This window comes from Aquarana catesbeiana, linkage group LG02 (assembly GCF_042186555.1).
Source record: "Aquarana catesbeiana isolate 2022-GZ linkage group LG02, ASM4218655v1, whole genome shotgun sequence".
NCBI classification, from domain to species: Eukaryota; Metazoa; Chordata; class Amphibia; order Anura; family Ranidae; genus Aquarana; species Aquarana catesbeiana.
Window position 1 is genome coordinate 150,547,458 of NC_133325.1, and position 24,396 is coordinate 150,571,853.

At 42.2% G+C, this 24,396-nt stretch overlaps 1 protein-coding gene across 4 annotated transcripts in view; it reads right to left on the minus strand.

Annotated features, from left to right (window-relative positions):
* Positions 1–24,396, minus strand: part of ZNF385A (zinc finger protein 385A) — a 316,674-nt gene that overhangs the window by 102,632 nt on the left and 189,646 nt on the right. The window lies entirely within an intron of this gene.

Genomic DNA, 24,396 nt, shown 5'->3' on the forward strand with positions numbered 1-24,396 from the left:
CCCAGGAAGCTAATGTAAATACAGGTGCTTGTTAAGGTTATAGACGTGAAGGACAGATGCAGCCTGAACTACAGTCTTCCACACTGCTATTCAATGACTCGAGCTGCTGAGGATGTTCTGAGGAAAGTTACTACAAGAAGAATGCTTTAGTTAGCTGTGTGCAGTAAATGTTTGATTATCCCACCCTTCCCCAAGGGGAATCCACCCTGATCGCTCATACACTCAACTGAGAGCGAAAGGCAGAGATAAGCCAGAAACTGAACTGTCTCATTCTGTAAACTGTTTATACCAAGGCTAAATCATAAAGCTGAGACGATAACCACTTTGTGCGGACCACCACAGACACACGCAGGCGATTTGTGGCCAAAGGCTGCAAGGTAAAACAGGCCACTAATGGATTGAAATTTGACCAGTTCAGCAGGGACCAGCCAAATTTCAGGCTGGGTTCACACTATTGCAATTTGGATGTGGGTCTTGCAAGCGCACCGCCCCAGTGTGAAAGCACTCGGGCATTCACACTGCGGTGACTTGAGAGGCACTTTTCAGGTGCTTTTCAGGTGCTATTTTTTAGTGCTAAAACGCCTGAAGAGCGCCCCCGGTGTGAAAGGGGTCTAATAGTCCTCCTGTAGATAAGGGTCACATACCCAAGTCTGGTCTATTTTGGGGCTCATAACCCTCTGCGATAAACAATATCTTCATTGACTCATGATTATTGAGGGTTCATTCACTAAAGCCAAAGTTAAATTTCTAAGGATATTAGGGGTTAGATGAAATTTGACTTTGCAAAAAATATTCAACCACGTACAAGAAAAAAAAAAGTTTTTGCTTGCACAGCTTGGATGATGAAAGTCAGCTTCACCATTCATTAAGTTCTAGGGAAAATTCCCTTGGAAAGTGCTCAGCCTGTTTGCCTTTAGACCCCTTTCACACTGGGGCGCTTTTCAGGCGTGCTAAAAATAGTGCCTGTAAAGCTCCTCTTAAGCCACCCCAGTGTGAAAGCCTGAGTGTTTTCACACTGGTGCGGTGCGCTTGCAGGAGGGGACAAAAGGTCCTGCAAGCAGCATCTTTGGGGCGGTGTGGGAGCGGTGTATACACCCCTGACAATTGAAATGCATGTGCAGCACTGCCAAAGCAGAGTGCAAAGTGCAAAGTGCCCCGGCAGCGCCGCAACACGGGCACTATTAACCCTTTCTTCGGCCGCTAGCATGGGTTAAAAGCACCCTGCTAGCGGCCAAAAAGCAACGCTATAACAGTGTTAAAACGCAGCTAAAACTAGTGGTGCTTTACCACTGACGCCCGCACTGCCCCAGTGTGAAAGGGGTCTTAAATTACCCCATCAACTCTATGACACTCACATGCTGTAATAAACCTGCTGTGCATTATGTGTCCACTGACACAATACAGAGCTAACCAGGCAACTAGTAATACAGCAATACTAGCATTTGACAAGTGGACTTCTGTTTTTAATTATTGTGTACATCTCTGCAAAAAAAAAAAAAAGCACACACACACATATTTTGTACATCTGTGCAATACATGCTGCATTGTTTAATATTTTTTTGAAATAATTCAAGTACAAAAAAATACTTGTTGATTCTGCCAGAAATCCAGTGAGCAACTTTCTGTCGGGAGCTCACAATACTGACCGTTGTGCTAAAATCCCAAGCAGCATTGCCAGCCCTGCCTGAGTTCTCCTAAACTGAACTACGGAACACCTCCCCGTATGCTATGGAGACGAGCAGAGGCGGAGGTGTTCTGTAGTCCAGCAGATACGAGTTAATTCTGGAAGCAGGGCAATGATATTATGGCCACAAGAGGGTACCTGCCCTAGGAGACAACAAGATAAAGTTTAAATTGAGGCCGGTAATTAATTAATCGGTTGTTTATCAGCTCACATACTGTTGGCACAATTTAAGAAACAAAAATAATTTTGGCTTTAGCATAGACATCGTTATCCTTTACATGAGGATACTATAAAACACATTAAAAAAGAGCAAATCGCTTCAGTCACCTGATATTTTCACACTTATGATGTTATTAATAACCAAATGGCTTTGGGATTTTCATTTTCATGATGAAGCCTTCTCATTTCACCTGCTGCTACGCCTTTAAAGGAAATCACAGCAAACTTACAGCTGTAAGATATTTCAAAGTTTGCTTTGGTGTGGAACATTCATTACTTTCAAAGCAGATCACAGACAGCCTCTGCTTATGCATTGATGATGACTTGGGACAGTGTGGTCCAGCAGGGAAATATCAATGCTTCTGCTTTCTCCAGATATCACTGCATGCTAGATCACAAAACCAGCTCCTCTAGCAGCTAGACATAGAGACAAGAGCTTCTTGCAATGGCCAAAGAATGTTAACTCTTCCCCTGCTTCCTGTTCCTTCACTGATATTCCCAAAAACAGCCAAACAAAATAACATGTTTATAAGCGATTATACAATATTAAAAGAGAAGTATGGCCAAAGCTCTTTTGGTCATACTTCTTTTGTGGGTTACAAGAGTGCACTTACTTGTGCAGTCCTGTGACCCAGGATCAGCCTACAGAGGGCTAAGCCTGCTGTTGGCTGACGTCACAGAGCAGCTCTAGAATCTGAAGGGATCCCGACAATAATGTTAGGATCCACCCAAATGTCTTACATGCCGCTGAGAAACTGAGCCAGCCACTCCCGCCCCCTCTCCTGCCCAGTGCTGGGGGGCAGAGCAGAGTGAGGTGACTGATAGTCACCACACTCTGCTCAGAGCGGACTCGGGAACTAAGCGATCAGCGGTCGTGTGATCGCTCAGTTCTTGGGCTTAGACCCAGCCAGGGACAGCTGCAGCATCAGCACCAATGCTACAGCAGGTAGTTAAGTAGGTATGTTTATTTTTTTATTATTCCCACACTTCTCCTTTAAGGATGAACTACAAGCAGATATAAAAACACAAGAAAATGCAGTTTTCTCATTGCAATTCCTTTTATGTAAGTAGTGTAAATACCTAAACTTGTCAGGTTCCTGGCATCGTCTGCACAGCAGCACTCAGCCTGAAATAGGCGTTTGCCAGCCTTCTAATTTCTCGTGTAAGCACAGAAAGGGAGCACAGGATGTCTGGGAACAGGCAGTGATGAGATCCACCTTGAACAATTTCAGTACTTCTTTTGTGAATTTTGAAGATTAATTTCTCCATAGTATCTTCCTTTACAGAAGGCAGTGAAGACTTGTAAATATTGTTCATCACCTGACTACAGTTCTACTTCATTTGCAAATGCGCTTACATACAAAATTCCTTCTAAATGCAATGTGGATCAATTAAACGTGAAGAAAAATGCTGACATTAGATTTGGAATCGACGGGGCCAAGCAAAGTTTTTGGAGACACAAAGAGCTGATAAGGAACTATCTCCCCCTAAGTACAAAGAAAAGAATGCTACAAACACAAGTCTGCTTCCTTCTTGGATATGGCGTTTTTCCTCACAATGGGGGGGAATTAATGAAAAGTGTCTGAGACAAGTGCTATCTCAACTGATTACATTGCCAAAAGCAACCAATCAACTTCTTTTTTTTCCCCATACAGTTTAGAAAATGAAAATTTAGGAGCCGTTTGACTGCGCTCCAGCTGAAAGACAAAGTTTGTCTCAGCCATTTTTTTATTAATTCCTAACAAAGTCTTTAAAAGATCACAAGTTTTGAACTGTGATGCTACAGGAGGATCTTGAATATCATCTGGACGAACATGGTCATGAATGAAGAGGTGCTGCAATGAGTCAATAAAGCAAAACCACATCTGTTGGAAGGACTGTTGAAGAGAAAATTACAATTGTTTGGTCATATTGCAATAAACTGTAGCGAAGATATGTAAGATTGTGGAAGAGAGCAAGGTAAAGAAAGGCAAAAGAAGAACACAGTAGATGGATAATATCTAGGAAATAACAAGCAGCCACAATCTTAAGCAGAACATCAACATGGCAAAAGACAAGGCCAGATGGAAAGAACTGGTGACCCACAAGCAGTTACGGTAGTGGCAATGGTAATGGCTTTCTTACATTGTGAGGATCCCAATTCTGGTGTAACTACTGTTTTTGATAGTATGACTGTGTGTGGTGGAAACAGCTATAAAAGATATATTCTGGATGTTCACATAAGCCAGCTCCAAGTTCACAAGCATTGATGATGAGTCAATGAAGCAAAACCGCTTCTGTTGGAAGGACTATTGAAGAGAAAATGAAAATTTTTTGGTCATATTGCAATAAATGGAAGTGGAAGTGGAGCTATGCAAGATTGTGGAGGAAAGCAAGGTAAAGAAAGGCAGAAGAACATAGTGGATGGATGACATCCAGGAAATAACAGGCAGCCATGATGTTAAGCAGAATGTTGACGTGGCAGAAGACAAGGCCAGATGGAAATAACTGGTGTGGACCGTACAGCAGTTACAGTAGTGGCAATGGTAATGGTTTTCATACATTGCAAGGATCCTAATTCCGGTGTAACTATGTGACAATATGACTGTGTGTGGTGGGAACAGCTATACAAATATCTACTGGATGTTCACATAAGCCAGCTCCAAGTTCACAGGCAATGGGACTGGGGAATCCTTCCAACATGAACTAAAAAGAATCTCCAGTAAATCCATAAATGAAACCCCTGCCACCAATTAAATGTTTCCTTCGGATGTCTCCCACTCTTTAAAGCACTTGGCTCATATCCCTAAACCAAACTTTTACAAAACAAAGCACAGCAACGTGGCAATCATACAAAACTTTACTCCCATCTTTCAGATGCACCTCATCTAAACCAAATGTTTATTAAAGCTCAACTCTCAGCTGACATTACATAAATATAATTTAATCTATATGCCTTCAATAAATAAAACACATTAACCACTCAAGCTCCAGTTCCTAAATACCCTCTGTGGGCCAGAATTTCTACAGTTCACCTTACCTTTTCGGCTATGGGTCTATTTATTTGGCAACAACTTTGTCATATGATACAAAGTGATATACACTATATTACCAAAAGTATTGGACGCATGCCTTTACACGCACATGAACTTTAATGGCATTCCAGTCTTAGTCCGTAGGATTCAATACTGAGTTGGCCCACCCTTTGCAGCTATAACAGCTTCAACTCTTCTGAGAAGGCTGTCCACAAGGTTTAGGAGTGTGTCTATGGGAATGTTTGACCATTCTTCCAGAAGCGCATTTGTGAGGCCAGGCACTGATGTGGACGAGAAGGCCTGGCTCGCAGTCTCCGCTCGAATTCATCCTAAAGGTGTTTTATCGGGGGACTTTGTGCAGGCCAGTCAAGTTCCTCCACCCCAAACTTGCTCATCCATGTCTTTATGGACCTTGCTTTGTACACTGGTGCGCAGTCATGTTGGAACAGGAAGGGGCCATCCCCAAACTGTTCCCACAAAGTTGGGAGCATGAAATTGTCCAAAATGTCTTGGTATGCTGACACCTTAAGAGTTTCCTTTACTGGAACTAAGGGGCCAAGTCCAACCCCTGAAAAACAACCCCACACCATAATCCCCCCTCCACCAAATGATTTGGACCAGTGCACAAAGCAAGACATAAATGAGTGAGGTTGGGATGGAGGAACTTGACTGGCCTGCACAGAGTCCCGACCTCAACCCGACAGAACACCTTTGGGATGAATTAGAGCGGAGACTGTGAGCCAGGCCTTCTGGTCCATATCAGTGCCTGACCACACAAATGCGCTTCTGGAAGAATGGTCAAACATTCCCATAGACACACTCCTAAACCTTGTGGACAGCCTTCCCAGAAGAGTTGAAGCTGTTATAGCTGCATAGGGTGGGCCAACTCAATATTGAAGTTTACGGACTAAGACTGGGATGCCATTAAAGTTGATGTGCGTTTGGTAAACCTTTTGTGTTCGAAAATTACATTTCTTAATATATTCTAAAGGCAAAAAACCCCCCAAAAGATAAATACGTTTTTTTTTTTTTTTTTTTGGCAAGTACTAGTTTTAAAACAACTTGTAGTACTATACACTAAAAACAAACATTTTGTTTGTGTATTATCCTGTTAATTATAACACTGAAATTATGTTTTTGGAGCAAAGCATAGTGAAAACCTTCATAAGTGAAATAAAGATTTTTTTAACATACTGTATAGGCCTTATGAAAAAAAAACCTTTGCAAATAAATTGTTAAAAAATCTAGCAAAGGAGAGAAGGGAAATTAAAAGTTAGAGCTCATTATGGTTACCCAAGTAATAATAGGAAAAAATGTAATCATAACAAAAAAATATGACCAAGGTACATGGATGGCCTAGGGGGATGAACTCATAAGTTGTTGATGCTCTTCCATTGTTTAATCACATACTTAGATCACAAGACTAGTCAAACAGATTTTAAATTAATTGACTGGTATATAAGTTAAATTATTTATATTTCAACTCTATATTTAGCTGTTTGCCCAGAGTTTGGCTTTAAATTTTCTGAATTGCTTACCTCTTCTTCTAGGTATAATATTCATAGCGGATAATCTACAGGAGTCAAATAGGCTGGTAACTTTGCAGAGGACGTTGCGCTTTGCAAGGGAATTTTCCCAAAAGCTTAGTGAATGTGGTGAAGTTTCACTTTGCAAACAAAACCCAATCACATGCAAGGAAAATAAAAAGCTTTTATACTTGCACATGATTGGATAATGGAAGTCAGCCGAGCTTCAACTCATTCACTAAGCTAGTACAATTTTCCTAGCAAAATTAGTAACCTATTTGCCTTTTTTAAATTAACCCCATATGCATGCACCCAAGCTATGGTATATAGAGAAATTCAAGCTATTTTCAGTCTACAAAACCCTAGGAAAAAATGTGTTACATATAATAATGCCCTAACACCTAATGCCCTCCTTCATGACTTTTCCATCAAAATCAACAATGCAACTATCAGTCCCTCCCCTCAGGCCAGGGTACTAGGTGTAATCCTAGACTCTGACTTGTCCTTTCAGCCTCAAGTCCAATCGTTGTCAAAAGTTTGTAGAATTCACCTCCGTAACATTTCTAAAATTCTCCCCTTTTTAACAAATGAAACCACCAAGCTCCTCATTCACTCCCTTGTTAACTCTCTCCTTGACTATTGCAACTCCCTTCCCATTGGCTTACCTCTCTATAGGCTATCCCCTCTTCAGTCTATCATGAATGCTGCTGCCAGACTTATCCACCTTACCAACTGCTCAGTGTCTGCCAACCCTCTCCTCCAATCCCTACACTGGCTCCCAATCACCCAGCGAATTAAATTCAAAATACTAACCACAACATACAAAGCCATTCACAACTCTGTCCCGAGCTACATCACCAATATTGTGTCCAAATATCACCCAAATCGTCCACTCCGCTCTTCTCAAGACCTTCTACTCTCAAGCCCTCTCGTCTCCTCCTCCCATGCTCGTCTCCAGGATTTCTCCAGAGCCTCTCCCATCCACTAGAACTCGCTACCTCAACCTGTCCAGCTATCCCCTACTCTTGCTACTTTCAGGTGATCCCTGAAAACTCATCTCTTCAGGAAAGCCTATCATGTCTCCAACTAATTTTTTACCACTTCCATCAGCTCATTCCCCACAGTTACAACCTTTTGTACCACCTGCCCCCTCCCCCCCCTATTAGATTGTAAGCTCTTCTGAGCAGGGCTCTCTTAATCCTTCTGTATTTTATTGTATTATAACTGTATTGTCTCCCTTTTATATTGTAAAGCACTGCGTAAACTTTTGGCGCTATATAAATCCTGTATAATATAATAATAATAATAATAATAATACCAGTTCAGCTTTTAGCCATTTCGTTTGATTGGTTTCTCAACTACTTAAATTTATAACATGAATATTAACATCCACATGCATTATAAATCCTACAGGTGTTCCACTGTGATGCCGGCAAATTAAACAGTTTCTGTACTGTAATCCAAAAAAGTTAATTAATATGGGGCACCCTGGAGGGCACCCATTGAGAAGTGCAATATTGTCATCACAACATGGCTTCTGCATGAATCTGCCGCAAACAAGTGATTTCAATGAAAGGTCAAAGCTGGTTTAGGGGATTAATTCTGAAAGTTGGATTATTCCATGTGGTTAATCCACATCCAGCAGCGATGTCCATTACACTAATCTTTCCCAAGTCCCAAGAGAGAGATAACAGCTCTGGGCAGACCAAAGCAGTACTGATAAAGGAATCTTAGAGATGCAGTTTAGATACCTGGCATGAAGATGGAGGACCGAATTGTATTATTTAATTCATCCTACAAGGAACTGCCAATGCAAGATAGAGCTGAACTGAAGGCAATTTCTCATTTGAATAATAAGTCTTACACACCGCATTCAACAAGACAATCTCGATCAAAAAAAAAAATTCTTGAACTGGTCTCAGTTTTTAAATAAGTTGTTTTTAATCACGCTGATTTTTTTTTTCACTAGTTTAAAAAATGCATTAAGCTAGTCATACTCGCAAAGATTCCTCTTATTCAGCCCATGGGCTGAACAAGAGAAATCAAATAGATTTCTCCACCCACACTAAAAGCAATAATAATAATAAAGTGAAAATTCCCCTGCAATTGTATTCAGCATTATTCAGGTGAGACCTGTGGCTGCTGAATACCCGAACAGTGACTCCATGTGACTGGATGCAGTAACTATTCAACCAATGATATTCCACGCGACTTCTTCAACAAAAGTCAAAAATTTACTTGTGTTGAGCCAGGTGGCCTTGATAGGGCCACCCAAAGCTTGAACTTTGGTTGATTCACCAGAAACTGGCCAAAATTTTAGCAGCGTATGGCCAGTTTTATACACTACTTATTGGCTTCAGCTAGGGCTACTTAGGACAATTATTAAAATATTATGAGATTGATCCCTTTGTATCATATTCATTTTAATGTCAGCTACTACTACAAAAGATTTTTTAGTAGCATGACTGAGCGATTGATCCCCCACAATTGCAGAATGATGCAATTTAATTATAGAGCAGAAATTATTGGTGATTATCTACTGTCTACTTCCTCAAAGACTTCAATAGGTGTAGTACATTTTTTACAGAAGAATTGTTTATTTAGGAAAATCTTGGGGCAATTAATCTCATGAGATTACCAATCTTCTCCGGTAGCACAAAATAGCGATTTATTCTCTCGATTTTTTTTCAGTCTCTGAGATTAAAAATTGCTCATGTAGCCCTAGGTTCATGCCTCGTACACACGATGAGAATATTGAATGAATTATTTTTTTTTGCATACTAGTCTCATAACGAAAACTAATAATTTACTAGAGTTACGAAAATTCTTGGAAGACAGAATACAACTTCCTGCGATGATGTAATGTATTGTATTGTAATGTATTCTTTCATTTCTAAGCATGTGCGGTCTTGTTCGCTCGATTTTTAAAGGATAAATACTGTATTGATTAAACAAAAATCATTCATTCTGTTATCGTATGAGAAAAATCTTTGTGCTTGTCCCTCTGGATAATTTTGCATGAACTGTCGTGATCGGAAAGCTGTGTATTAACAATCATATTATTTGGCAACTGCTCTGAAAGCGGTATTTTTTGTCTGATTTTCTCATCATGTGTACTAGGCTTAGGGAGAAACTTAAAAGAGAAGTATGGGGATGTTTTTTTTTTTTTTTTATTATACTTAAAGTGGGGCAAAAAAGTATTTAGTCAGCCACCAATTGTGCAAGTTCTCCCACTTAAAAAGATGATAGAGGCCTGTAATTGTCATCATAGGTATACCTCAACTATGAGAGACAAAATGTGGAAACAAATCCAGACAATCACATTGTCTGATTTTTGAAAGAATTTATTTGCAAATTATGGTGGAACATAAGTATTTGGTCACCTACAAACAAGCAAGATTTCTGGCTCTCACAGACCTGTATCTTCTTCTTTAAGATACTCCTCTGTCCTCCACTCATTACCTGTATTAATGGCACCTGTTTGAAAATGTTTTCAGTATAAAAGACACCTGTCCACAACCTCAAAGAGTCACACTCCAAACTCCACTATGGTGAAGACCAAAGAGCTGTTGAAGGACACCAGAAACAAAATTGTAGACCTACACCAGGCTGGGAAGCCTTAATCTGCAATAGGCAAGCAGCTTGGTGTGAAGAAATCAACTGTGGGAGCAATAATTAGAAAATGGAAGACATACAAGACTACTGATAATCTCCCTTGATCTGGGGCTCCACGCAAGATCTCACCCCGTGGGGTCAAAATCATCACAAGAATGGGGAGCGGACTGGGAGAACGAAAGAGGATTGGGAGAATGTCATATGGTCAGATGAAACCAAAGTAGAACCGTTTGGTAGAAACGCGTTGTGTTTGGAGGAGAGAGAATGCTGAGTTGCAACCAAAGAACACCATACCTACTGTGAAGCATGGGGGTGGCAACATCATGCTTTGGGGCTGTTTCTCTGTAAAGGGAACAGGACGACTGATCCGTGTACATAAAAGAATGAATGGGGCCATGTATATCGTGAGATTTTGAATGCAAACCTCCTCCCATCAGCAAGGGCATTGAAGATGAAACGTGGCTGGGTCTTTCAGCATGACAATGATCCCAAACACACTGCCCGGGCAACAAAGGAGTGGCTTCGTAAGAAGCATTTCAAGGTCCTGGAGTGGCCTCCAGATCTCAACCCCATAGAAAACCTTTGGAGGGAGTTGAAAGTCCATGTTGCCCAGCGACAGCCCCAAAACATCACTGCTCTAGAGGAGATCTGCATGGAGGAATGGGCCAACATACCACAACAGTGTGTGACAACCTTGTGAAGACTTACAGAAAACATTTGACCTCTGTCATTGCCAACAAAGGATATATAACAAAATATTGAGATTAACTTTTGATATTGACAAAATACTTATTTTCCACCATAATTTGAAAAATAAATTCTTTCAAAAATCAGACAATGTGATTGTCTGGATTTGTTTCTACATTTTGTCTCTCATAGTTGAGGTATAGCTATGATGACAATTACAGGCCTCTCTCATCTTTTTAAGTGGGAGAACTTGCACAATTGGTGGCTGACTAAATACTTTTTTGCCCCACTGTACCTAGTTGGATGCAGCATCGGTTCCAGCACCGGCAATTGCTCAGTTCTCAGAGCTCCCTGAGCAGAGAGCCGGTGACTGTCAGTCACTGGCTCTCTGCTCTGCCCCCCACACCTGCGCGCATGCACTGGGCTGTGAAGGGGGCGGGAGCGGCCATCTCAGGCTCTTAGTGGCCCGCAGAGAGGCTGAGCCAGGTGCCGGTCCAGGCATGTGGGTGTATCCTGACCATGTGATCGTGATCTTTCCCGAGCCTGGACCGGCTCTGTGATGTCAGCCGACTGCAAGCTTCAGCCCGCTGTCTGCTGAAAACGGGTCACAAAAGTGCAGAATGGACTGCACTCCTGTGATCCACAAGAGAAGTACAGCAAAATGAGCTTTGGCTGTACTTCTCATTTAATATCTGTTGCATCATAAATGCCTGTTTAGAATTTCCCAGCCTGTGGTACCCAGGGTCACACTATGGGTCCATTCTTCTCATCCATATGCCTGGGATATGTAGTCTGCCATATAATAGATCAGTGCTTCTCAACTGTGGTGCCATTTGGGTTCCCCTGTGAGTCCATGAGCATGGGCATCCAGTTTACCCTGGATCATGAATTGCTATAGAACAGGGGGGCACCAAAACAAAAAATGACTCTCAGTTTTCTCAGGGCAGTTTTAATTGACAGCTTTATTCGTATGGTGTTGGTGACTGGCCTGTCTGTACTAGGGGTGAGCTTCGAGTTCGAGTCAAACTCATGTTCGACTCGAACATCGGCTGTTCGCCGAACAGCGAACAATTTGGGGTGTTCGCGGCAAATTCGAAAGCCGCGGAACACCCTTTAAAAGTCTATGGGAGAAATCAAAAGTGCTAATTTTAAAGGCTTATATATATGGTATTGTCATAAAAAGTGTTTGGGGACCTGGGTCCTGCCCCAGGGGATATGTATCAATGCAAAAAAAAGTTTTAAAAACTGACGTTTTTTCGGGAGCAGAAGTCAAACAATAAAAGTGTAATATTCCTTTAAATTTCGTACCTGGGGGGTGTCTATAGTATGTCTATAAAGGGGCGCATGTTTCCCGTGTTTAGAACAGTCTGACAGCAAAATGACATTTCAAAGGAAAAAAAGTAATTTAAAACTACTCGCGGCTATTAATGAATTGCCGGTTCCGACAATACACATAAAAGTTCATTGATAAAAACTGCATGGGATTTCCCCACAGGGGAACCCCGAACCAAAATTAAAAAAAACTGGCGTGGGGGTCCCCCTAAATTCTATATCAGGCCCTTTAGGTCTGGTATGGATATTAAGGGGAACCCCGCGCCAAAATAATAAAAAAAAAATGACGTAGGGGTCCCCCTCAGGAACCCCGCGCCAAAATTTTTTAAAAAATGGCGTGGGGTCCCCCCAAAAATCCATACCAGACCCTTATCCAAGCACGCAACCTGACAGGCCGCAGGAAAAGAGGGGGGGATGACAGAGCGCCCCCCCCTCCTGAACCGTACCAGGCCACATGTCCTTAACATTGGGAGGGTGCTTTGGGGTAGCCCACCAAAGCACCTTGTCCCCATGTTGATGAGGACAAGGGCCTCATCCCCACAACCCTTAGCCGGTGGTTGTGGGGGTCTGCGGGCGGGGGGCTTATCGGAATCTGGAAGCCCCCTTTAACAAGGGGACCCCCAGATCCCGCCCCAACCCCCTGTGTGAATTGGTACCCCTACCATTTCACAAAAAAACTGTCAAAAATGTTAAAAATGACAAGAGACAGTTTTTGACATTTCCTTTATTTAAAGTCTTTTTTTTCCATCTATCTTCTTTCTTCTATCTTCCTTCGGTTTCTTCCTCCATCTTCTTCTTCCTCCGATCCTCTGCTTCTTTCTCCGGTGTTCTCATCCGGCATCTCCCTCCGCGGCATCTTCTTCTCTTCATCTTCTTTTCGGGCCGCTCCGCATCCATGATTGGATTATAGGCTCCCGCTGTGTGACGCTTCTCTCTTCATCTTTTTCTCTTCATCTTCTTGTCTTCAGACCCCGCCCCCCTCTGACGTCAAGGGGAATGCCACAGGGAAGTTGCCGTCAAGTCCCCGTGCGTCAGAGGGGGCCCCCTTGTTATTTAAGAACCATCAGAAGGGGAGAAGCATCACACAACGGGAGCCTCCCTCCATGCCATCATGGATGCGGAGCGGCCCGAAAAGAAGATGAAGACAAGAAGATGAAGAGAAAAAGATGAAGAGAAAAGGATGAAGAGAGAAGCGTCACACAGCGGGAGCCTCCCATCCAATCATGGATGCGGAGCGGCCCGAAAAGAAGATAAAGAGAAGAAGATGAAGATAAGAAGATGAAGATAAGAAGATGCCACGGAGGGAGATGCCAGACGAGAACACCGGAGAAAGAAGCAGAGGATCGAAGGAAGAAGAAGATGGAGGAAGAAACCGAAGGAAGATAGAAGATAGAAGAAAGAAGATAGAAGATAGAAGAAAGAAGAAGCATTTAAATAAAGGAATTGTCAAAAACTGTCTCTTGTCATTTTTAACATTTTTGCCAGTTTTTTGTGAAATGGTAGGGGTACCTTTGTACCCCCTTACCATTTCACACGGGGGGGCCGGGATCTGGGGGTCCCCTTGTTAAAGGGGGCTTCCAGATTCCGATAAGCCCCCCGCCCGCAGACCCCCACAACCACCGGCCAAGGGTTGTGGGGATGAGGCCCTTGTCCTCATCAACATGGGGACAAGGTGTTTTGGGGGGCTACCCCAAAGCACCCTCCCAATGTTGAGGGCATGTGGCCTGGTACGGTTCAGGAGGGAGGGCGCTCTCTAGTCCCCCCCTCTTTTCCTGCGGCCTGCCAGGTTGCGTGCTCGGATAAAGGTCTGGTATGGATTTTTGGGGGGACCCCACGCCAATTTTTTTTTTAATTTTGGCGCAGGGTTCCCCTTAAAATCCATACCAGACCTGAAGGGTCTGGTATGAATTTTGAGGGGGACTCCTACGTCATTTTTTTTTTAAATTTTGGCGCGGGGTTCCCCTTAATATCCATACCAGACCAGAAGGGCCTGGTATGGAATTTAGGGGGACCCCCACACCAGTTTTTTTTTATTTTGGTTCGGGGTTCCACTGTGGGGAAATCCCATGCAGTTTTTATCAATGAACTTTCATGTGTATTGTCGGACCGGCAATTCATTAATAGCCGCGAGTAGTTTTAAATTACTTTTCTTCCTTTGAAATGTCATTTTGCTGTCAGACTGTTCTAAACACGGGAAACATGCGCCCCTTTACAGGCAAACTATAGACACCCCCAGGTATGAAATTTAAAGGAACATTACACTTTTATTGTTTGACTTTAAGCATTATTGAAATCACTGCTCCCGAAAAAACGGCCGCTTTTAAAACTTTTTTTTTGCATTGATACATGTCCCTTGGGGCAGGACCCGGGTCCCCAAACACTTTTTAGGACAATACCATGCAAATTAGCCTTTAAAATGAGCACTTTTGATTTCGAACGTTCGAGTCCCATAGACTTCAATGGGGTTCTAACGTTCGTGCGAAGTTTTGGTCTGTTCGCAAGTTCTGGTGCGAAACTAACCGGGGGGTGTTCGGCTCATCCCTAGTCTGTACCATGGCAGCTCTTGATGCTGATCTAGGACAGGCAGCATGCATGTGGGTGTCTACTGCTCCAGGCATCACAGAATGGCCTAACCAGAATTAATGCTGCAACAGATGTTTGATAATGCTCATCTTTAGCCAATAAACGGTTTGCCTGTGTACTTCCCAAAGACTGTTTATTGTATTTGGGGAAAAGCAACATAATGGTGTTTAAAAAATAGTACCAATGAAAGTTTTTACGTGATTTATGAGGACCCTGATGACTTTAAGTCACATCTGTGATTGGCTCATGAGCGGGGGAACAATTGAAGTGACCTGCTTTCTCCATCCAGCCTTTTTGATGTCTCAGCAGATACTGGCCAGAACGATCTTTTGTGCTTTATTCTCAACCTATTATTGGAAGTCAAGAGATCCAAAACAGCTAATCTGTCAGATTATTGTTCTGTGCATACAGCAATTTAACTCCCTCTGAACTGAAAACAATCTGTTCTCATTTAAATATTCACCCCCAAAATTCAGCAACTGATTATTAATTTTGTAACCAACAAAGTCACCACAAATGTAACTAGTAAAATAATTATGTGCAATAACAGCAGCCATATGCTTTCTCTGCATGCAAGACTGCACAGAAAAAAGCCACTGCTAAATAGGCAATTGCTTTACCAAACCACAGCAGGGACACTAAGCAGAAATCAAGAGACAGTAAACATAGAAATGTTTGTTACAAACAACATTAACCATTTCGCCTCCCATCTAAAGTATACTTCCTCTACAACAGAGCATTTGCATTATGCTGAACTAAAGAAAACCTAATCAAATGGTAGTGCAAAGACGATAAGCATAGGACAATACTCTACAGCAGCCTTTCTGAACCTTTATACCCTTGGGGGAACCCTTAAAATAATGTTCTGTAATTAGATTACTTGGAGGTCAGTGGGAAAAATGCTCCCTCCTTATAGTGGTTGTCAGAATGCAACCCTTACAGACATCTAAAAAGATCATTAGTATCATGATGCTGGCTCTGCCAATTGGCGTTGCCTACGGAATTATGCAGTCACCATCAGATGGTAGGTCAATCATCCACAGCTCAAGGAACCCCTAGCAAACTCGGGAGGAACCCTTGGGTTCCACGAAAACCTGGTTGAGAAAGGCTGCTCTACAGCAACCAGTCAGAAATGATCTTTCATGGATCTGACAAAAGTAGGCAACAAGAGAAAGTATTGCAATTGCTGTAATGAAAACAATTAGGAATCACAGGCTACAGCTTCTTCCACCATTATATTAAAAAAAATTGTACAGGCTGCCATGCACGCCTCGAAAATTGTCTGCTTGTTTCTGCTGAATCTGCCGAAACTTGAGGCCCTTGTTGGCCCCACTCGGCTCAACAAAAGTCAATTGTTTAATTTAAATGAAAAATAATGGGGCAAACAGTGCCTGCATCCAACTAGATGTAGTTGGGGTATGCCGAAAAGAATATGTCAATCCATCCATGTTTAGTATGAATGGAGGAATCTGTTAGATTTATTTTGTTTATGCCACAGGATAAAGGAAACAAATCTATATGTGAACGGACAGCTTTACTGAATTCGAAAAATTGTGTTCTTTCCTTCAAGGTAGCCTTACCCAAGCTGTGGAACTACGGGGCCCAGCACACCCTGCCATCAAATGTCACACATACATACCGATACATACAGATTCACAACAACTGGGAAGGGCTGGTGATTCTGTTCAATGAAATTTGTTGCTCCGGCACCTCTTTTTATTACCATTTTTGTTCAGGCATCACTGAGGGTCAGCGCTACTGTACTTCCTGGACTAAGATATTGACCAATAGATGATACAATTATGTAAATCCTAATACTTTAATTTTTTTCTCTGCAGTGTATACACATCATGAGCTCTTACATTGATCAGTCCTCAACTGCTGCCTCCCATCTTGGCATCATCGCCATTTTTTACTTTTTACTTTGTATTTTGGCTGCCTTTGCTGATGGCGCTTTACAGTTTCATCAGGGCTATTATTTTTATCCCACTGGAGGATATCTAGGGCAGTTGAAATGTGAATGGATTCATGTTGCTCCTATGACTGCAATACGCCGTGCCACTGATGACCTCACAGTGACAAAACGTGCTGGACGGAGTTTGCAATCTTGGAGCAAACAGAGTGGAATTGGCTAGAGTGTGGTGGCAGTAAACTTAGTAGTGAATGGTGAGACACAGATAGGTACTGCGGCGTGGCTCTAGGCCAGCTCCTTAATATTGGGTGATTACCATTGTGAGTGTATATACACTATATCACCAAAAGTATCAGGTTGAGGTGCAGGCCAGTCAAGTTCCTCCACCCCAAACTTGCTTATACATGTCTTTATGGACCTTGCTTTGTACACTGGTACAAATCATTTGGTGGGAGGGATTATGGTGTGGGGGTGTTTTTCAGGGGCTGGGCTAGTTTTTTATGGCTTTGGACAGTTTCATGCTCCCAACATTGTGGGAACAGTTTGGGGATGGCCCCTTCCTGTTCCAACATGACTGCGCACCAGTGCATTAAAAAGGTCCATACAGACATGGATGAGTGAGTATGGGGTGGAAGAACTTGACTGGCCTGCACAGAGCCCTGACCTCAACCTGATAGAACACCTTTGGGATGAATGGAGACTGTGAGCCAGGCCTTCTCGTCCACATCAGTGCCTGACCTCACAAATGTGCTTCTGGAAGAATGGTCAAACATTTCCATAGACACACTCCTAAACCTTGTGGACAGCCTCCTCAGAAGAGTTGAAGCTGTTATAGCTACAAAGGGTGAGCCAACTCAATATTGAACCCTATAGACTAAGACTGGGATGCCATTAAAGTTCATGTGCGTGTAAAGGCAGGCCTCTTAATACTTTTGGTAACATAGTGTATACATTTTTACTAGCTGTTATGAATAAAGTTAAGGCAGTTAGCACTATGCACCTTCTCTGTCTTTTTGGAGCTACATTTGCTCAAGAGAGGCTGTATTGGGATATGTGCCTATTGATGAAAACTAAGCTCAGCCATCCATTTTTAGGAATTCTTTTGGTGAGATGTTTGATGCTGTCTACCTCCATTTGTCTTTGCATTGTCCTAGAATTCTTATTTTGACCTTCATAGCGAGGGTCACCAATCAAGGTGAGAGAACACCTGAGAGGAGTTGCTGGAGGTGCACACACATAGAAGGTACAATTTGTGGTACATAACACAAGGATATTTGGATATTCCTGATTTCTTTGGACTTGGTTACACATATTTTCTTCTACTCAGTTACACATTCTCTGGACTTGTTTTTTACATTTTTGTCCTAATCTTTTCATATGCACAGTGCCTTGAAAAAGTAGTCATACCCCTTGATATTTTCCACATTTTGTCATGTTACAACCAAAACATAAATGTATTTTATTGGTATTTTATGTGATCAACACAAAGTGGCACATAATTGTGAAGTGGAAGGAAGATGATAATTTGTTTTCAACATTTTTTACAAATAAATATGTGAAAAGCGTGGCGTGCATTTGTATTCAGCCCCATTTACTCTGATACCCCTACCTAAAATCTAGCAGAACCAATTGCCTTCAGAAGTCACCTAATTAGTAACTAGAGTCCACCTGCGTGTAATTTAATCTCAGTATAAATGCAGCTGTTCTGTGAAGTCCTTGGAGGACTGTTAGAGAACATTTGTGAAAAAACAGCATCATGAAGGCCAACGAACACACCAGACAGGTCAGGGATAAAGTTGTGGAGAAGTTTAAAGCAGGGTTAGTGTCATGAACAGGTTCACCCGTTGATGGCGCTATTGGTCTCCTGGATCGCAGTACCAGTGTCCACCAGCGGGTGTCTTCCAATACCTAAGACCTGTAATAAGAGGACTCACCTACTGGTGGCACTGTTGCATCCTTGGGCCGCAGTACCGGTGTCCATCAGCGGGGGTATTCCGGCAGTGTGGAGCAGACAGCACCCTCTGCGCTCAGGTGTAACGTGAGGTCAAATCACTGCAGTCTGATAAATAACCGGCAAGCCCTCACATCCTTGCCTTGGTGTCTCTCTCCCTGTGCCCTGATCTTGCTGCCTGTTATCTTGACCTTGAGCCTGCATCTGTCCTGACCTGATCCAATCCCTATCCTGAGCCCATCCTGGACCTGTCCCTCCGGTTTCCTGATTTCCCTGATCCCTGCCCTGCAGCCTATCATCCATCCTCTCCCTGTCCTGTTGGTTCTCCGTCCTTACCCATCTGACTGGCCTCCTTGTGTATGACCTCGGCCTGGCTTTTGTTATGATTACGGTATTTCCCATCCATTTGTATATATCATTTGTTTGTGGGTCTATGGATGTTTTGCACTGTTATATTTCGTTTATTTGTCACCCATTTAATAAACACCATTATTTTTCACTTACCTGTGTTTCTGGTTCCTTCTTGGCAGTCCACACAGTCTGGTCTACTAAATTCCTGTGACAGTTAGGTTATAAAAAAATATTCCAAGCTTTGAACATCTCATGGAGCACTGTTCAATCCATCATCCGAAAATGAAAAGAGTATGGCACAACTGCAAACCTACCAAGACATGGCCGTCCACCTAAACTGACAGGCCGGGCAAGGAGAGCATTAATCAGAGAAGCAGCCAAGAGGCCCATGGTAACTGGAGGAGCTGCAGAGATCCACAGCTCAGGTGGGAGAATCTGTCCACAGGACAAATATTAGTCGTGCTCTCCACAAATCTGACCTTTATGGAAGAGTGGCAAGAAGAAAGCCATTGTTCAAAGAAAGCCATAAGAAGTCCTGTTTGCAGTTTGCAAGAAACCATGTTGGGGACACAGCAAACATGTGGAAGAAGGTGCTCTGGTCAGATGAGACCAAAATTGAACTTTTTGGCCTAAAAGCAAAACGCTATGTGTGGCGGAAAACTAACACTGCACATCACTCTGAACACACCATACCCACCATGAAACATGGTGGTGGCAGCATCAGGGACAGTGAAGCTTGTCAGAGTTGATTGGAAGATGGATGGAGCCAAATACAGGGCAATCTTAGAAGAAAACCTGAGACTGGGGTGGGGGTTCACCCTCCAGCAGGAAAACGACCCTAAACATACAGTAAGAGCTACTATGGAATGGTTTAAAATTAGATCAAAGCATATTCATGTGTTAGAATGGCTCAGTCAAGATCCAGACCTAAATCCCATTGAGAATCTGTGGCAAGACTGGAAAATTGCTGTTCACAGACACTCTTCATCCAATCTGACAGAGCTTAAAACATTTTTCAAAGAAGAATAGGCAAAAATGTCATCCTCTAGCTGTTTAAAGCTGGTAGAGACATACCCCAAAAGACTTTCAGCTATAATTGCAGTGCCAGTTGGTTCTACAAAGTATTGACTCAGGGGGCTGAATACAAATGCATGCCACACTTGCCACATATTTATTTGTAGAAAAAAAATTGAAAACCATTTAACATTTTCCTTCCACTTCACAATTATGTGCCACTTTATGTTGGTCTATCACATAAAATCCCAATAAAAAACACTTAAGTTTTTGGTTGTAACATGACAAAATGTGGAAAATGTCAAGGGGTGTGAATACTTTTTCAAGGCACTGTATATAACGGAGCACACTATATATTTTGTATTTATATTGTAAATTGCATAGCGTGGCAAAAATCATGCCCTCTGTCATGCTTGTCATCACTGTCAACTGCCCTCTAAACTATGATCCACCATAAATTGCTTTGTAGAGACAACAATCCCAAACAGTTCAATCAGATTTTTGAAAATTACAATCCCATGACTGAAAATAAGGATCCTTATTCTTTGTGAATTGAACCTTATGTATAAGACCATGGCAGATGCTCCCTTTTATATTTTTCAAATGTGCACTAGAAATAGAGATGTGAAAATCTTCACCTTGTCATGTGTGACATACGTTTTGTTCTGATGACACAGCGATATCACTGGCTGTCAGTAAAATGACAGGCTGGAAATTTGCTCAACTCATATAATGCAGCTTGCTCTGCACAAGGGTAAACAAGGCATATCACCGGGGCCTTCTATAACCGGGGGGCTAAAGAAAAAAATCTCTATGAGTTTTCTGTTTATGACATTGTCATTTTACCTTGGACTGCACACCTCATCCTCTATCTCCAAACGATATTAAAACCAACTTGTTTTTCAGATATGTTAAAAAATCTTTCAAGGCTACAACACTCTATTTCGCAAGCGCTGACACAATTTCACGTGCGTGTGGAAAAGAAGGCAGAGGTGAATTGTGCTCCATCTACTGCCAGCCTGCACTGCCTCCTGCCATGGCCCGTTCAATTCATCAAACACATGTTAATGCCACTGAAATACAATTATGACTCCGCTATTCAGGAGCGCAGGATTAGTGCCTTACACCAACCTTACCCTGCTGTTCATTTGTTTTATCCAAAAATAAAGCACAGTTTCCACCCTCCGTACAGCTTTTCATTTTCACATAAAAGCAGTACTATTCGGTGCTAGTCGCTGATAAATACTGCAAGTTTGGAAATAAAGTGATAGCAATCATTGGCTAACTTAGCAGATGGAAAATGGAAGCTTTTGAAACACGTTAGAATTTCTCATCAAGCATGACACAATACTGGCTCTGAGGATCCTATGTATAAGATACAGTTCTTATCCTCCTGACACATGAGCAGTATAAATTGTTGTAAAATTTTAGATTTCCAGCCTGAGGAGCTGACACATGTTTTGAGCTCACACTTCACACATGCAGTTGGTTTCAACCTACGATTTCCTGCAGGAGAAAGCAAGCCTCTTGCTATGAGGGCACTTGAGCAGGCTTACTCCTGAGCCGCACTCTGTGTGTCTATTCACATACAGAGCATGGCTTGGCCCCACCCTTGCTCTCTGTTCATTGGCTCACTTGGTGTGATTGACAGTATCAGGAGCCAATGGCTCTTGCTGCTGTGTGAGCCAATGAGGAGAGAGAGACCTGGGAGAGCATGTCGCTTGCTTTAGAGGAGGCTCAGGTAAGTATTGGGGGGCCAAGGGGGTGCTGCACATAGAAGGTTTTTTTACCTTAATGCAGAGAATACATTAAGGTAAAAAAAACCTTGAGTCTTAATAATTCTGGAGGTGCCATACTCCTCAGTCATTTCATGTGCTCCTTTCATGCCTACTAGAGGAATCCTTTGAAATGTTAGGTATTGACGCATCATTTTATGTCTCTACGCAATGTCTGTTCTTGTTTTCGCATTGTTGAAATAATAATAAAAAAACTTTGAAAGAAAAAAACCTTGAGCCTTTAGAACCACTTTAAGCTGGACATAGACATCAGCTGATCTAACTGCCCACAGGCAGCTTTACCAGTGAGTATTTCCCTACACACAAACGGTTAAACCGGTCAATCACTCAAGTCCTGACCTATAGGGACAAGACAGGCCAACAGAGAAGGCTTTCTAAACCAACTATGCTCTGGATAAGGTTCAGCCAGTGGTGACTTTATGAGCCTCATAGACATTAGAGCTCTATCTGATCTCAGACTGTAATATAATATCTATGGACATCTTAGGGTGTACTCACCCCATGGATAATCAGTACCATGCCCAAATACAATTATTCCCACTCTCATTCTTGCACTGATTGGCGCTCACATTGTGATGGCTCTGAGAACGTTTCACCACCTCTGCCATCCAGGCCACTGTGATCCCTGATTCCATGCTCCATGAGTGCTCACTAGTCTATGAGAGTTCCGTGCTCGGGCAAGGTTTGCACTCACACTGCAGCAAACTCTACTGGACTCCAAGAGAATCGTGCCCCAGATTGTCGCTTCCACATTTGGGAAAATACATTGTTTGTGTATGTGTGAGTGAACACTGATCCACAGAAGCATCAGTATTTACACATGAACAGGGGTGTACAGTCACTTACTTCTATGGCTGGTGGTATTCCTTACACTAGGACTTAGATGGATAGTGGTAGTTTGAATCACCATGTGACTTTTTTGTATTTCACAGGACCTTAAAGTTAAACTCTGAGCACAAAAACATTCATTTAAATACAGCCACTAAAGATATAAAAAATGTGTACATTAAATACATTTGCAAACCAATTTATTACCTTGTAAAAGTAGTGATGACATCACCACTTTACTGTACATAGGCTGTGCAGACAATAGAGCTGTGGGAGGAACCCAAAAGGTCCACTTATTATGTGCTGCCTGCAGAAATCTATAGGAGGGGCGGAGACAAGACCAGTCACCCTGCACAAGGAGAGAGAGCAGCAATGACCGGTCTTTATTACAGGAAGTTCTGGACAGAGGCAATGTGCCACTGTGAATTAGTACACAGGTCTGGAATAGATACACAAAGCTCACCAAGAGTCTAGTAAGAATATACACGGCTTTTGTATTTAGGCGAAGTGCATTGCTGGAGTTGCCATCCCTTACCATCCAGTAAGACCAAAGTGAGGATTTCTCACTCTATCAAATTATTGATTAAGGCAAAAATAAATATGCAGAAATCTTAAAAAACAATAAAAAAAACCTCAATTCAGTCATCCCTCTTCAGGAATCTCAGTCATCCCTCTTCAGGAAACTAAAGCCTATTTAGTTTCTATAAGTAACAGCATTTGCAATTCAGCTTACTGAATTTTGTCCATTTAATAAATACATTTCCATTATGGAGAATCCAACAGGAAGAAAGTTAATTTCTCTGCAGAGGGGCTCAGAAGTGGAATCCCCAGCATGAATATATGAAAAGACTCAGGTTGATTCATTGGCAGTAGGGTTGCACAAGCATTTGCACAAGTATCGGTAGTCGTGCAAATGCTCTGATGCCTGAAACCGATACTTTCAGGCTTGGTTCTTTAAAGAGGAACTGCAGTCTGATCACATAATTTGTAATAAAAAGATCTTTGCCATCCTGAAGCTTCCCTCCTTCCCTCAGCCAGGGCATTGAAAATGGGTCGTGGATGGGTATTCCAGCATGACAATGACCCAAAACACACGGCCAAGGCAGCAAAGGAGTGGCTCAAGGAGAAGCACATTAAGGTCCTGGAGTGGCCTAGCCAGTCTCCAGACCTTAATCCTATAGAAAATATGTGGAGGGAGCTAAAGGTTCGAGTTACCAAGTGTCAACCTCAAAACCTTAATGACTTGGAGAGGATCTCCAAAGAGGAGTGGGACAAAACCCCTCCTGAGATGTTTGCAAATCTGGTGGCCAACTACAAGAAACGTCTGACCTCTGTGATTGTCAACAAGGGTTTTGCCACTAAGTACTAAGTCATGTTTTGCGAAGGGGTCAAATATTTATTTATTTCACTAACCACTTCAGCCCCGGACGATTTGGCTGCTCAATGACCAGGCCATTTTTTTTTTTTGCGATATGGCACTGCGTCGCTTTAACTGAAAATTACACAGCCGTGCGATGCTGTACCCAAACAAAATTGAAGTCCTTTTTTTCCCCACAAATAGAGATTTCTTTTGATGGTATTTGATCACCTCTGCGTTTTTTATTTTTTGCACTATAAACAAAGAAGAGCGACAATTTTGAAAAAAACACAATATCTTTTACTTTTTGCTATAATAAATATCCCACATTTTTTTTCAAAAAACAATTTTTTTCCCTCAGTTTAGGCCGATATGTATTCTTCTACATATTGATTGGTTTGCGCAAAAGTTATAGCGTCTACAAAATAGAGGATATATTTATGGCATTTTTATTATTATTTTTTTTTTTTACTAGTAATGGCGACGATCTGCGATTTTTATCAGGACTGTGATATTGCGGCGGACAA